The following is a 15,858-nucleotide window of genomic DNA, read 5'->3' on the forward strand; positions in this document are numbered from 1 at the left end:
TGAAGAAAAGAATCCAAAACACTCAAAAGAAGTGAAAAGACACTCCTCTACTTCTTGGTTGGGACACTACTCTAAAGAGTTTCCTATGTGCTATTCTTCATCTTCCTTGTCTCTTTAATGTCAACTAATGGGAAACAGATCCGGTTCCTACTGTCCTTCAGTGACTTGGACAAGCAACATAGCTCCCACTCACACACAATGATAATATGAAAGCAAAGAAAGCCCCACTATTTCTGCTGCTAAACACACCCCCACCACCACATTATAGGGGTCTCTCCTTCCCTTTTGCTTATAGAGAGAAGATTCACCAGGAAGCAGCTAACATTTCCAGTATGTCTAGCCAACTGCTAAGAGCTAGGACCCTGATTTTTGTGGGAAAGGAAAGCCAATTCTCCCTCTCTAGATCCTACCCTTCTGAAGATTCTGGCCACAAAAGTGAGTAATTTCAACTGGGAACTTTAAGCCATTCAGTTCCTGTATGGCAGATGGGGAACGTGCCATCATTCCCATTTTATACATGGGGAATTGAGGGGAACTGACCTTTCATTTCCAAAGGTCATTTTAGCAAATGCGACCTTCATACAGTGACAACCCCACCCACCCCACTTGCTCCTTCCATCCTCTCCCATATGTTGATTTTATATAGTAATGGCAAAGAAGCTATCATAGTTTCCTGGAGAGATAAGTTAATCTAGGGTTTTGATTGAGAAGTTAATGATTAAAGAAGGAACAGTGCATTTTCTCATGTAAGTAAGCAGGCATTCTTTAAGTGGTTCTCTGGAAAGAAATTTGGCAATACATATCAAGAACCTAAAAAATGTCCATATTATGCTAACTGAAATAAACGTTATGCTAAGTGAAATAAACTAGACACAAAGGGACAAAAATTGTATGATCCCATTTATGAGGTACCTGGAATGGGCAAATTCATAGAGACCGAAAGTAGAATAGAGGCTACCAGGGACTGGGGGAGGAAGGAATGGGAGCTATTGTTCAATGGGTACAGAGATTCTGTTTGGGATGATAAAATGTCCTGAAAATGAACAGCAGTGATGACTGCACAACACCGTAAATATACCTAATGCCACTGAATTGCACACTTAATTGTGAATTTAAATTAAATTGTGAATTTAACACTTTAAAATGGTTAAAATGGTAAATTTTGTTATGTATATTTTACCAAAAAATTTAAAAATGAGACTGCTAAAAAAAACAAAGTTTGTGTTCTTTGATCAAATAATTCCATTCACAGAAATAAAAGTTTAGAAAATTATCTGAAATATAAACAAAGATATATATGTATTAATATAATTATTTATCATTATGAAAAATGAGAAAAACTAAGTAACAATAACTCAAGTAAATTATGATATATCCATATGATGAAGCCTTATGCAGTCATTTAAAATATTCTAAATAATTTTAATGACATGGGGAAATGTTGAATTTTAAAAGCACGATATATAGTGTTAGTGTGGTATGACCGTTTATTTTTTAAACTACATATACAACTGTGTATGTGATACATACACACACACCTGCACAATTGTGAGTGTGAATATGCATGTTATATTTATAAGGAAATATATCAAATAATGTTTATTTGTGAGTTGTGGAATTATGGGTCATTCTTACTTCCTCCCTTAAAAACCTTATTTTTCATGTTTTCTAACCTGTACCATGAAGTACAATCAGGAAAAAAAAATTTAATTTCACATCATTTGACCCAGTAATTCACTTGTAGAGATGTATCATAAGAAAATAATGAAAAATACTGATCAAAACTTATGCATAATAATGTTCATGCAAAGATATACCAGAAATTACTAATAAATTACAAATTAATAAAAACTATTAATAAGTAATTGTTACCTCTGCAGAGTAGGATTAGGATAAAGGGTGACGTGCAAGGGACTTATTATATATATTACTTTTATAATTTGTATCTAAGTATTAGAGTATTGTTTAAAATAGAAATATCGCGAGGGCTTCCCTGGTGGTGCAGTGGTTAAGAATCTACCTGCCAATGCAGGGGACACGGGTTCGAGCCCTGGTCCGGGAAGATCCCACATGCTGCGGAGCAACTAAGCCCGTGCGCCACAACTATTGAGCCTGTGCTCTAGAGCCCGCGAACCACAACTACTGAGCCCGCATGCCACGACTACTGAAGCCTGCGCGCCTAGAGCCTGTGCTCCTCAACAAGAGAAGTCGCCACAATGAGAAGCCCATGCACTGCAACGAAGAGTAGCCCCCGCTCGCCGCAACTAGAGAAAGCCCGTGCGCAGCAACAAAGACCCAATGCAGCCAAAGATAAATAAAATAAATAAATTTATTTTAAAAAAAGAAAAAAAAGAAATATCGCGAATTCCCTGGTGGTCCAGTGATTAGGACTCTGAGCTTTCACTGCAGGGGGCCCAGGTTCGATCAGTAGTCAGGGAACTAAGATGCCACAAGCCGAGAGGCACAACCAAAAAAAAAAAAAAAAAGGAATATTTGTAAAGAGCTTCAGCAACATTATAAACATATATGAATTTATATAATGAAAACAATGGGAAATGGGAAAAAAGCAGAAGACAAAATTGTAGGTAATATATGATCTGGACTATGCCACACAGAAACATGCATAGGTAGAAAACATTGAAAGTAAATACTAAAATGGAAATAAGTGATTTTCTCCAGATGGTGGGGTTATAGATGATTTTACTTTTCTTTATACTTTTCTGTATTTTTCATATTTCCTACAGTGAATATATACTATTTTCAATCAGTTCAAAAAAATGTTTTTGGTTTCCACTGTATATTCAAAAGGATTAGCAGTAGTAAGCAACCCACTAAACAAGACTGTAGGATGTATATGCCTAAGAAAATCTTCATCTTTGGGGAGTGGGGAAAGCTCAGTCTAAAGGGACACTGCTGACTATTTCCTGCCTTCTTGTGTTTGGAGGTGCTTTAGAAAATATATCTAAGGAATCAAGTACATAAACATTAGATGGCTGATAAACTTTATACTTTAAGAACCAAGACCACCACCTTCTCAACCCTGAAATCTAAGACCTTACACTTGAAAAACACTCCAAAACACTCAAGAGCTAACTCCATGAAGAATAAAATCCAAATCCCTTAGCATGACACTTAAATGTTCTTTAAGATCCAACCATCAAACATCTTTTCCAGCCTCATCTCCAGCTCATTCCTCTAAAATATCTTCTATCTCAGGAACACTTTTCCCAGACATGCCAGGCATTTTCCAGGCTCTGTGCCTTTGCCCATGCCGTGACCTCCTCCGTAATGCCCTTTCTAAAAAACGAAAAAAGTAAAAAACATTTTTTTAAAAAAGGGAATTCCCTGGTGGTCCAGTGGTTGGGACTCCGCGCTCTCACTGCCGAGGGCCCGGGTTTGAGCCCTGGTGGGCAAACTAGGATCCCACAAGCCACGTGGCACGGTCAAAAAAAAAAACCCAAAATGTCCTTTCTTCTGAACTTAAGGAATTCTAATTCACCCTTTACAACCTAGCTCAAATGCTTTCTCCCTTCAGAAGCTCTCCTCGTTCCCCCCAGTTCAGGAATAATTGTTGTTTCCTCTATATGCTCCATATTGCTTGTTCCTCTACACACTTTACTTCATTCCTCCTTGGGTCAACGTTAGCTGCATATGCATTTCACTTGACTAATAAGCTCCTGAAGAGCAGAAACCATCTTATTCACCTATCAGCTCCGTTCCAGCACAATGCTTGCACACCACAGGTGCTAAATAATGCTGCCCAACTGAATGACAGCCAACTGGCCCTAATCCAGAGAATTCTTTCAGTGAGGCAGCCAGTGAAGCCAAACTGTCAAAGAGGACAATCCCTCTACTTTAAAGCCACATACCTAGCAAGAGTGACCAGCAGAAAATGTCATGGGCCTGCCACTTTAAGGGGACTGGCAAGCTGACTGTGTTTACACAATCCTAATTAAAACTAAAGGGCACTGAGGGAAAGAAGAGAAATAGGGAGATTAAGAGGTGTGGATTCTACAGATCACCTCTTCCTCTGTTTAGAGCCCAAATCTCCCAGCCTAGTACGTAGCGAGCTCACCAAGCAGCCTATTCTCTCCTTGCTGTCACTGTAGGATCTAAGTATTGAAAAGCAACTGATTAGGTCTCTCCAGCAACTGGCTCTGCTCTTAGGCATTGAATTTCTATTGTGGTTACATGGGGCTTTTTCTCTAAATGAATCCCACACTGCTCCAATCATTAAGAGAATCCCTTTAAAGAGAGGCTTGAAGTTAACAACGGCAGGGAACAAAGTCTCTAACCCTCCTAAATCACAATATCCACACTGTCCATTTTGATGAAATTCACCCCCACCTCCTTCAAACAATAGGTCCTACCAGGGAATGACTACCTCTCTCAAGACCAGCATGTCCTGTGATTGTTTTTCAGGAGAAAGCTCCCAGTGCCTGCTTCTCATTAAATAGCTGCTTCACGTTTGATCACTCAGCTATGACTGCCAGTAGAGAGTATAGTCACTATAATTTAAGGACTAAAAAGGAATTCCACTCCTACCCCCCTAGTCTAATAGTCAAGCAGCTTAGAACAAACAGATAGTTCCCTACCTCAAACTTCCTTTGGCCTACCTGTTTTCAGATCTAGAACTCTTAGTATCTAACTCTTGCAATGAAGAAAAATGAAGGAAACATGGCAGTGAGAAAGAGAATCACAAAGTGACTTAGTGACAGAACCTTTTGATTAGGATGCCTAACACCTTATTTTCTTGACTAGTTATCAACAAGACCACCGTTTCCAGGAACAGAGTCCAGGATACTACAGACAGCCTAACTGAAATGCATTCAAGATAGCCCCTCTGCTTTGACCCCCCCCACCCATCCCCCACCCATCCCCACCCTTCCTCAAACTCAAACTGCTGACGAAAACAAATAAACAAACAACAGACAACAAACCAAGTAAGTTGATACATCATTTCTCCTACAAAAGACTGGAGCTACCAAATCATCTGCTTCAGCCACGCCACCTGGGAATCATCCTGATGGACTATGGTGTGCTGGTGAGCAGTGGCTGCTGCAGCCTGAGGAACTTGTGGCTGTTGAGTCTTCTGGAGCCGGGACTGCAGTGGCTCCTTAGCTACAATGTCCCATAGCAACATGTTCCAACCCTTTTTGACCCTCAGCACATTTGTGATTTGGGAGGACTACCACGAGAAAGGCTAATTTTCTCCACCCACTATCTTGTCACTTTGACCTAGAAGCAGGTATATGCACAGTGAGTATAAAGGAAGTGACACCCTTTTAAACAAACATTTCCAATCTTGTTGAATCAAGTGAAAACTGTAATCAAAATAGTCTCCTAAGATTTACAAAACACTCCTTTGGGAACTGCCTTTAAAGTCTACTCCATGTGAGACACACACAAAAATTAAATCTTACTATTTTACAGTCCCACCTCATTCTTCACCAAAAAAGATACTGCCTTGCTTGTCTTTGGCTCACAATATCTTCTAGCTGTTTCCAAAAACTGAATCTACCAAGCAAGAGTGAAGATTTGCTACCTCTGAGAATATTCAAAAGATTGGCTTAGGGCTTCCCCGGTGGCGCAGTGGTTGAGAATCCGCCTGCCAATGCAGGGGGACACGGGTTTGATCCCTGGTCCGGGAAGATCCCACATGCTGCGGAGCAACTAAGCTTGTGTGCCACAACTACTGAGCCTGCACTCTAAAGCCCGCGAGCCATAACTACTGAGCCCACGTGCCACAACTACTGAGCCTGTGCTCTAGAGCCCGTGAGCCACAACTATTGAGCACGCGTGCCTAGAGCCTGTGCTCCACAATGAGAGAAGCCACTGCAATGAGAAGCCCGTGCACCGCAACGAAGAGTAGCCCCCGCTCGCCGCAACTAGAGAAAGCCCGCGTGCAGCAACGAAGACCCAACGCAGCCAAAAATAAATAAATAAATAAATAAAATTTTAAAAAAAAAAAAAGATTGGCTTAGAGGTCAAAAATGTTTTGAGCACTGGCAGCATCACCCGAATAAACGTAAAGGCTGAGAACACAATTACTCTGAGGGGGACAAACTTACAAATACTCTAATTGTCCCAAAATTACAATGAAGGGGACAAGGTATGGGCAATATATGTCACGTGTGTTAAAGACAAACTATTATACTAATTTACAGTCACACATATAATCATAAATTTTGGCTCTGGAAGAAATCTTCTAGATCATATAATCTAAACTGCTCATTTTTACATATAAGAAAACTATAGTCCACTGGGGTTAGGCAGTTTGTCCCTGGTCACACAGCTGGTTAGCAGTAATCAGGACTAGAAACCTAGTCACCCTGCCTCCCAGCATAAGCCACAAACATCCTAATCCATGCACCTCCCCCTTCCTGTTCCTCACTGCTGTCTTTCAAAGGGGAGATAACTCAGGACACTAAAGCACAACAAGAATGGTTTTGAAACCCAGTTGCTGAGAAATGATAGCTTAAGACCAGGACTTCTCTGCAGTGGCTCCTATGAGTATGAGCCATCGTTTAGTGCCTGGTTCACAAGAGTTCTGGGTAATCTACCTCACAACAAGGGTCAGTGAAACCCCCTAGACTCTCCTCCCACAGCTAGAAGAACATGTTTATTAAACATCTCTGCCCACCTCCTGCAGTAACCTGTTTACTTCAAGTAATTGAAAGAAGGTTACTTAGAAGAACCTGGATCAAGGAAAAAGAAAGTAGTAGAGATCCTGTTCGAGAAAAAGCTGACCTATGAAAAAGCAGAGAAAGGGCAGGAACCATCTTGACTTATCTCCTGGTGAACAGCTTTCTCAGGTTCAGACAAAGTGATCCCTGGCAATCTGGCTTATAATTAGCCTCCACCCAAGGAAGGGCAAAAGGGACAGGAATGCTGTTCATTCCCCCATCCCGCTGCCGACTGTTGGTCAGCTCAGCCTCACATCATCCTGGGCAGCCCCAGCATTCTGTAGATCAGACAGCCACCGGAAGGGAAGCCACGCAGCCTAGTTCAACGGGGTGGGTCAGTGGCAGAGCACGAAGAGTCACTGGGGCAGAAAGTCTGGCCTCCTGTGGCAAGACAGCCAAACCACACCCCAACGTGGTCAGCACTGGGAAGGCTCTGCCGTACTAGGGCTCCAGTCTCTAAAGCAGGAAAGGTCCTTCCTCAGGAGGCTCCATACCACTCACATTTCCAAGTGTGTCCCTCCTGCTCAAAAACCTTCCATGGTTTTCTTCCTAAAGCACCATATCTAAATCCCTTGGCTTAACTTTCCAAGCCCTCCATTATATAGCCTCAAGTCATTTATTCAACCTTATTTCCCACTATTCCACACTGTACACTCTGAACTAATCAAGCCAGTCTTCCCATTTCTCTCTGCATGAGCCAAGCCCTTTCTCATTTCCATGCCTTCAGTTATCCAGCAGTGGTAAATTCAAGCCCCTTCAGGGGTTAGGCAGGTAATAGAAATGAATGTTCCAGTGTGGCACATGGAAAAACTAGGAAGTGTTGCCCCCACCTAAAGGCATTCAAATGTTTTAATTCAAGTATTTATGCAATATTTCACTCTGAGCATCACAATACCATTTTAAAGAGTTACCAATACTCTTTCGAGCTTGCATGTAAGGAAACTTCCCTAAGGTTAGGCAGCTGGCAAAATGCTGAGCACAGTCTCTAGGCCTGTCTGAAACCAAAGCAAGAGCTCTAAACTATTAGGCTTCCCAGCAGTACAAACACCATGAAAGATACAGAACTCTAAACTCTGAAGAGGGAATTCACTTTTCATGATATATAACCTTAGTAGTGGGATGAGAAGTCCAAACAGCAGCTTGTCTAACCATACTCCAACTGCCTCAAATTCTGTCCATCTTCCAAACCCCATCTTCCTACTAAAGTCTCTCCTAGTACCTCCAGGTCCTACTGAATTCCCTCTTCTCTCAATTCTGATGGGGCTTACAGATTAGACAACATAACTGAATGCTAAATTATGTACTGTCATGCAAAACTGAATACTGTTTCCATGTGTTTTCTAGCTTCACTATCAAACTACTGTATTAACCTATCCAGTTCTACCAAAAATGTTTAACCTGTATCTAGTCAAGAGGAAATAGTCATACAAATCCAAATTAAGAGACATTCTGCAAAAAACTAACTTGAACTCTAAAGAATGTCAATGCTATGACAGACAAAAAGGCATTCAAGATTAAGGGATTTAAAAACTGTTCAAAGTTAAAGCAGAATAAAGGCTTGACAAAGTCGTGACAACTAACGCATGCATGATCCTTCAATGGATCCCAAACTGACAAAAAGTCTATGAAAGACATCACTGGAAAAATTAGAGCCATTTGAACAAGTATTGTATACCGGATGTACTGAATTTCTGAGTGTAATTTTATTGTGGTTATGATAGGAAGATATTCTTATTTTTTTAGGAAATACTTGTTGAAATATTTAGGGATGAAGTAACATGATGTTTACATCTAACAGTCAAAAGGTTCAGAAAATGAAGGATAGAGACCAAAAATAGCAAACCGTTAACAATTAGTGAATCTAGGTGAAGAATATACAAGCATTTGTTACATTATTCTTGTAAAGTATCTGTAGGTTTGAACACTTGGGGAGTAGGGAAATCCTGTATTATAGATACACTTGTTAAATACTCAGCTCTGTGAGAGGTATAATAGGCACTCATTATGATTTGCTCACTGCCTAAGGAAACTGGGCTTTGGGGGTCAGCAACCAGACAGAGTCCACTTTGCAGTAGTTCATGAGGGGTACAGTGGCAAACTCTAAGGGAACAAGAGGTTTCCCTCAAACTCACATCGTCACGCCATAGGAAAGACAGAAAAGTAGGCAATCAAAGCTATTGTTACCTCATCCCTCACTGAGACCATCCAGAAGTCAGGCACTTGACAAATGCCCCCTTACAGGGCAGAATGCAGTTGCTACCCACACACAGGACCAAGACCTCGGGTCACACTGTATTCACCTTGCCACAGGGTACCAAAAACTTGACAGCCTGCAAAGCAAGTGTCTCTGGCCAGTCACTGGAAGGCACCCAGGTGGTCAAATAAATAAGCCTGAAATACACGCACAGTCTTCACTCCTCACCAGACAAACCAGTCCTGAGCTGCAATAAGGCAGAAGAAATATGCAAGGCTGAATCACTGGCATTTCCTGCACTGGCTTCAAAGAAACTGGCCCTTAAAGAGGACAGAAAGGACAGCTGACACAGCTGCCAAGAGAGGCCTCAACCCAGAAGCATGCTGTGCAATATGCCCTCTCTCCCTTCTACAGCCACCAGATCATTTTACTTCTGCCAAGTGGTCCCTTATTAGGGTGACTGACTGCCCAAAGGCCAATCCTTAGCCTTGACTCTCTCCTCCCCTCATTGACAGCCAAGATTCTGCCCTTTCCAGACAGCTCCTCCCCCAATTTAGCAGAAAGAATAGTCAAAACTATTCCCCCCAAACCTCCATCAACTGAAGTAAGATCTCCAGAGGTGTAACATTCAGCTTTCTTCTCAAACCTACCATGTTTAGCATTTTTACCAAGGACAGAATGAAAACATGTAAAGTCTGCTTGTTAAACTTTGGAATTATAAACCGTGAAGAAAAGAAAATACAATGTTTTTAGATTTGATCCAGCAAAAAGATCTTAACAGGTTCAATGATACCAAAAATAGCCAATATATAATTTAACAGGACTAAACATAAAGCCCTGCATTTAGAATAAAAGAAATCAACCAAACTAACATGGGATGGTAAGGACCTGGTACAACAGTTCATATTAAAAAGGTTGCCTTTGGGGAGAAAAAAAGGCTGCCTATGGTGGGAAGTGGAGAACAGGCTGTTACTCCATACACTCCCCTGTGAACCATTAATCTGACAGATCTACCCAAAACATCAACACAGCTCAGGTCACGTTAGTAGAAAATGACTCTGTGCCCCACCTCTGAAAAGCAAAGTCAGAGCACATGCAAGAAAGAATGACAACCACCGTGGTGAAGGGTCTGAAAGTCATGTCGTGGCAAATGTGAGGGGAGTACAGATGTTATGCCAGAGAAAACATGAAAACTTTTTTCAAACATATGCATGCTTGTCATGTAGACAAGGAGAAAGACTTACGTGTCCCCTTGCAAGAAGCCAAAACCAGAACTAGTGAGTAGAACTTAAAGGAGGACAGATTTTGGTTTGATGTAGGGAAGAACTTTCAGCACAATAAAGAAGTTAAGAATGTGCATTATGGAACCCAGAATGCTTGGATTAGAACACCAACTCTACCACTTACAAACTGTATGGCTTTGGGTAGATTAATTTATAGTAGTAATAATAGTACTTACCTCATAGAACTTTGGGAAGCAGTTCATGTAAAGTGCTTACAACAGTGCTTGGCTCACAGTATACGCTGAAAAAAAAGAAAGTCATCTATCGCTATTACTGACTATTGCTATAATGGACCAGATAACCCGAAAATCTTCCTACTAAATATGCCTGGAAATGCTTAGAAAAATATAATAAAAATCCTTTTAGACTTGCTAGTTATTTTCTCTCAGCTCCACACCTACCCTGTTATGGTCTGCTCTGTGATGCTGGGGCTTGGACTCCACCAATACTATCTCACCTTTGCCAGCGGGCTCCCAGTTAGGTTCTGTCTACAGGGAGTGCTAAAGGGAAAATGGAAGGCAGGAAGAGGCTGCAAGGGACTTCCTTCTTCCTGTGGCTCGCTGTTTCTTGACAACAGCAGTTGATTCTTCCCTGCTTCTTTCTAAACTCCCTCTCAGAGGCACCAACACCAGCAGGGCAGGGCTCAACCAAACCCGGCTCCTCCAGGGCCCTCCTGTGAGCTCCTGAGAAACCAGCAACACCCTCTCCTCAGAGAATCAGGGTGCATGCAGTTCCATCGGATCCCTCCAGAATTCTAGGTTCTGACAACCCTTACCTTCTTCCCTTTGTTTTTCAGTCCTGGATGAGGCAGCTGCTTAATGCAGTTATTATATCAAAGTTACTTTAAGACTCCCTTTTTGCTCTTTCAGCCCTCCAACAAAGGTTTAAACTAAACCCCTTTACTGAATTCACTCTATTAAAATCTGTGTGTGGTTTCTATTTTCCTGATAGGATCCTAACTGACACTAGATAAACTGAACTCACAAGAAAGTAGGAGAAATCCCAGGAAACAGAAACAAAGAAGCTGAAAATTGGATTAGTGAGGCATAGCTGTCCCAGCAATGTAAGGAATTCGTGACCTCCTCATAGTCCAGGAGATCTTGAGCCCATAAAAAACAACTGAGATCTCTGTATAAAGGCTGGGATCCTCAGTAAAAAAGACAGACTAGGAAAAAAAAAAAAAATCTGTCCACAGGGAAATAAGGGAGGTTGCCTTGCTCATCTAGTAAAGTGGGAGGAAAAAAACTTTCTAGGAATTAATAACCATAGGTGCACACAAGAGGTGGATTTGGAGTTAAAAATTTATACTAAGTCTGTGGCCTGGAAATCTACAAGTACAGAAAAATTACGGACATTTTACTCCCAGGTTGGGAACAGCCTTGAGTTCCCAGCAGGAGCAAATACAAAGTTGCTGCAGGAGATACACAAATGGCCAAAAGATGCTCAACATCATCAGGAAAATGCAAATTAAAACCACAATAACACTACACCTCCATGAGAACAGCTAAAATTAAAAAGACTGACAATACCAAGTGCTGGTAAGAATATAAAGAAACCAGAGCTCTCAGATACTGCAATGGGAATATAAAACAGTACAGCCACTTTGGAAAACTGGTAATTTCTTAAAAATTTAAAGATAACTTGCCATATGACCCAGCCATATCACTCCAAAGAGTCAAGAAAATACATGTCCACTCAAAGATTTGTACATGAATGCTCACAACAATTTTATCACAATAGCCAAAAACTGGAAACAACCCAAATGTCCATCAACAGTAAATGACAGGGCTTCCCTGGTGGCGCAGTGGTTGAGAATCTGCCTGCCAATGCAGGGGACACGGGTTCGAGCCCTGGTCTGGGAAGATCCCACATGCCGCGGAGCAACTAGGCCCGTGAGCCACAATTACTGAGCCTGCGCGTCTGGAGCCTGTGCTCCGCAACAAGAGAGGCCGCAATAGTGAGAGGCCCGCGCACCGTGATGAACAGTGGCCCCCACTTGCTGCAACTGGAGAAAGCCCTCGCACAGAAACGAAGACCCAACACAGCCATAAATAAATAAATTAAACCTTATTTAAAAAAAAAAAAAAACAGTAAATGACAAACAAAATGGTATGATATAGTCATGTAAGAGAATACTACTTAGGAACAGAAAGTAACAAATTACTGATATATGTACTAAATAGATAAATTTCAAATGCATTACACTGCCTGAAAGAAAGCAGACACAAAGGTACACTCTGTATAATTTGACTTAGATAAAATTCTAGAAAATACAAATTAATCTATAGTGGTTCCTGGGGCCAAGGTAAAGGGAAAGATGAACTGTAAAGAGGCATAAGGAAACTTCTGGGAGTGATGGGAATGCTCTGTATCTTGATTGGGGCAGCTTTTTGTAAGTGTATAAATCTGTAAAAACTCTTTTTACTTTAAATAAAGCATATTATAAATACATAAATTACAATTAAGCAAAGCTGATAAAAATAAAAAAGCTGTTCTTGAGAGAACTGACCTCAACTCAAGCTACATAAGGCTATCATAGATGATACTCCTTTGAATATGAGCTCACAATTCAAAATTATAAAATACTTGAGGAAACAATCCATCATGACAAAGAGTCATTAAAACAAACGGCAGGATTATACCCGCAAAGCTTCAGAAAATTGAACAGACACATTAAGTTAAATTTATTTAAAATTAATATAGATGAATTGAAAACAAGACAAAAACAAGATACCATGAAAAACAAAGAGGCAGATTTGAAAATAAACCGAAGAGTACCTGAGGAAATGAAAAACTTAGCTAATGAAAATAAGACTTCAAAAAGTAAATTAGGGGCTTCCCTGGTGACACAGTGGTTAAGAATCTGCCTGCCAATGCAGGGGACATGGGTTTGATCCCTGGTCCGGGAAGATCCCACATGCCACGGAGCAACTAAACCCACGCGCCACAACTACTGAGCCTGCACTCTAGAGCCCATGAGCCACAACTACCGAAGCCCGTGTGCCTAGAGCCCATGCTCCAAAACAAGAGAAGCCACCGCAACGAGAAGCCTGCGCAACGCAACGAAGAGTAGCCCCCACTTGCCGCAACTAGAGAAAGCCCACGGGCAGCAATGCAGCCAAAAATAAATAAATAAATATTTAAATTTATATATTAAAAAAAGTAAATTAGTTCTAGCTTAAGAGTAATTAGTATGCTAGGAGATAGATTTAAGGAAATTATCTAGAGGTAACACAGAAAGATAGAGACAGAAATCATGAAGAAAAGAATAAGAGATGTGGAGGACAGAATTAACAATAGAAGGTTCAAGGTAAGTTAAATATGAGATCAGGGAGAGGCACTATTTAAAGAGGTATATGCCAATAAAATGGACAACCTAAGAGAAATGGACAAATTCTTAGAAATGTACAATCTCCCAAGACTGAATCAGGAAGAAATAGAAAATATAAATAGACCAATTACCAGTAATAAAATTGAATCAGCAATTTAAAAAAACTGCCAATAAACAAAAGTGCAGGACCAGACGACTTCACAGGTGAATTCTACCAAACATTTAAAGAAGAGTTAACACCTATTCTTCTCAAACTATTCCAAAAACATTACAGAGAAAGGAATGCTTCCAAACATTTTCAAGGCCAGCATCACCACAACACCAAAACCAGACAAAGATATCACAAAGAAAGAAAATTACAGGCCAATATCACTTTATAGTTGTGAAAATCCTCAACAAAATATTAGCAAACCAAATTCAACAACACATTAAAAGGACCGTGCACCATGATCAAGTGGGATTTATCCCAGGGATGCAAAGATGGTTCAACATCCACAAATCAATCAGTTTGATACACCACATTAACAAACTGAAGAATAAAAATCATCTAAATGAATGCATTAAACGCTTCTGACAAAATTCAACATCCATTTATGATTTTAAAAAAACTATTGTCAAACTGGGTCTAGATGGGACTTCCCTGGTGGCACAGTGGTTAAGAATCCACCTGCCAATGCAGGGGACATAGGTTCAATCCTTGGCCCAGGAATATCCCATGTGCCACGGAGCAACTAAGCCCGTGCGCCACAACTACTGAGCCTGTGCTCTAGAGCCCGCGAGCCACAACTACTGAGCCTGCGTGCCACAACTACTGAAGCTCACGCGCCTAGAGCCTGTGCTCCGCAACAAGAGAAGCCACCGAAATGAGAAGCCTGTGCAACGCAACAAAGAGTAGCCCCTGCTCAGCGCAACTAGAAAGTGCACGCATAGCAACAAAGACCCAATGCAGCCAAAAATAAATAAATTTTTTTTTAAATGACAAAAAAAAAAGGTGGGTCTAGAGGGAACATATCTCAACAAAATAAAGACCACATATGATAAGCCCACAGCTAACATCATACTCAACAGTAAAAAGCTGAAGGCATTTCCTCTAAGATCAGGAACGAGACAGGATGCCCACTCTCACCACTTTTAGTCAACATAGTATTGGAAGTCTTAGCCACAGCAATCAGGCAAGAAAAAGAAATAAAAAGAATCCAAATTGGAAAGGAAGAAGTAAAACTGTCACTGTTTGCAGATGACATGATACTACAGAAAATCCTAAAGGGGCCACCAAAAAAAATTAGAACTCATCAATGAATTCAGTAAAGTTGCAGAATACAAAATTAATATACAGAAATCTGTTGTGTTTCTATACACTAACAAAGAGTTATCAGAAAGAGAAATTAAGAAAGCAGTATTATTTACAAATGCATCAAAAAGAATAAAATATCTAGTAACAAATCTAACTGCGGTAAAAGACCTGTACTAAGAAAAAGACAAGACGCTGATGAAAGAAATTAAAGATGATACTAACAAATGGAAAGATACACCATGCTAATGGACTGGAAGAATTAATACAGTTAAGTCCCCTACATACAAACAAGTTCCCTTCCAAGAGTGTGTTTGTAAGTCCAATTTGTTCCTAAGTCCAACAAAGTTAGCCTGGATGGCCAACTAACACAATCGGCTATATAGTACTGTACTATAATAGGTTTATAATACTTTTCACACAAATAATACATAAAAAACAAACACAAAAATAAAATTTTAATCTTACAGTACAGTACCTTGAAATGTACAGTAGCACCAGCTACATCACTGCTGCTTTTATGCTTACTTCTGGACATCTTGGGCTTGAAATAAAGATACTGTACTACTGTACTGTACAGAGTACTGTACAGAAAAGTACACAAAAGCAGAACCACTTGTAGAGGATGCATGCACGTGACAATGTACGCCAGACACGTGAACTACCTTATATGATTGGACATTTGACTGCATGTTCACATCTTTGAAAGTTTGCAACTTGAAGGTTCGTATGTAGAGGACTTACTGTATTGTTAAAATGACCATTCTAGCCTAAGGCATTCTACAAATTTGGTGCAATCCCTATCAAAATACCAAGGGAATTTTTCACAGAACTAGGACAAATAATTCTAAAATTTGTATGGAAACACAAAAGACCCTGAATAGCCAAAACAATCCTGAAGAACAAAACTGAAGGTATCATGCTCCCTGATTTCAAACTATACTACAAAACTATAGTAACCAAAACAGTACACCAAAACAGACACACAGGGTTTCCCTGGTGGCGCAGTGGGTAAGAATCCGTTTGCTAATGCAGTAGACATGGGTTCGAGCCCTGGTCCAGGAAGATCCCAC

General features: G+C 40.5%; 1 protein-coding gene across 2 annotated transcripts in view; it reads right to left on the minus strand.

The window, feature by feature from the left end:
• Nucleotides 1-15,858, minus strand: part of NUMA1 (nuclear mitotic apparatus protein 1) — a 74,542-nt gene that overhangs the window by 53,957 nt on the left and 4,727 nt on the right. Inside the window, exon 2 of one of the 2 annotated variants that reach the window (XM_082340286.1) lies at nucleotides 10,340-10,404. The exons of the other annotated variant lie outside the window; for it this stretch is intronic. The gene's annotated coding sequence lies outside the window, so the exon portion shown is untranslated. The remainder of the gene's footprint in view (nucleotides 1-10,339; nucleotides 10,405-15,858) is intronic. 2 annotated transcript variants of the gene reach the window in all.

Source organism: Balaenoptera borealis, assembly GCF_965194805.1.
Source record: "Balaenoptera borealis genome assembly, chromosome: 11".
Lineage (NCBI taxonomy): Eukaryota > Metazoa > Chordata > Mammalia > Artiodactyla > Balaenopteridae > Balaenoptera > Balaenoptera borealis.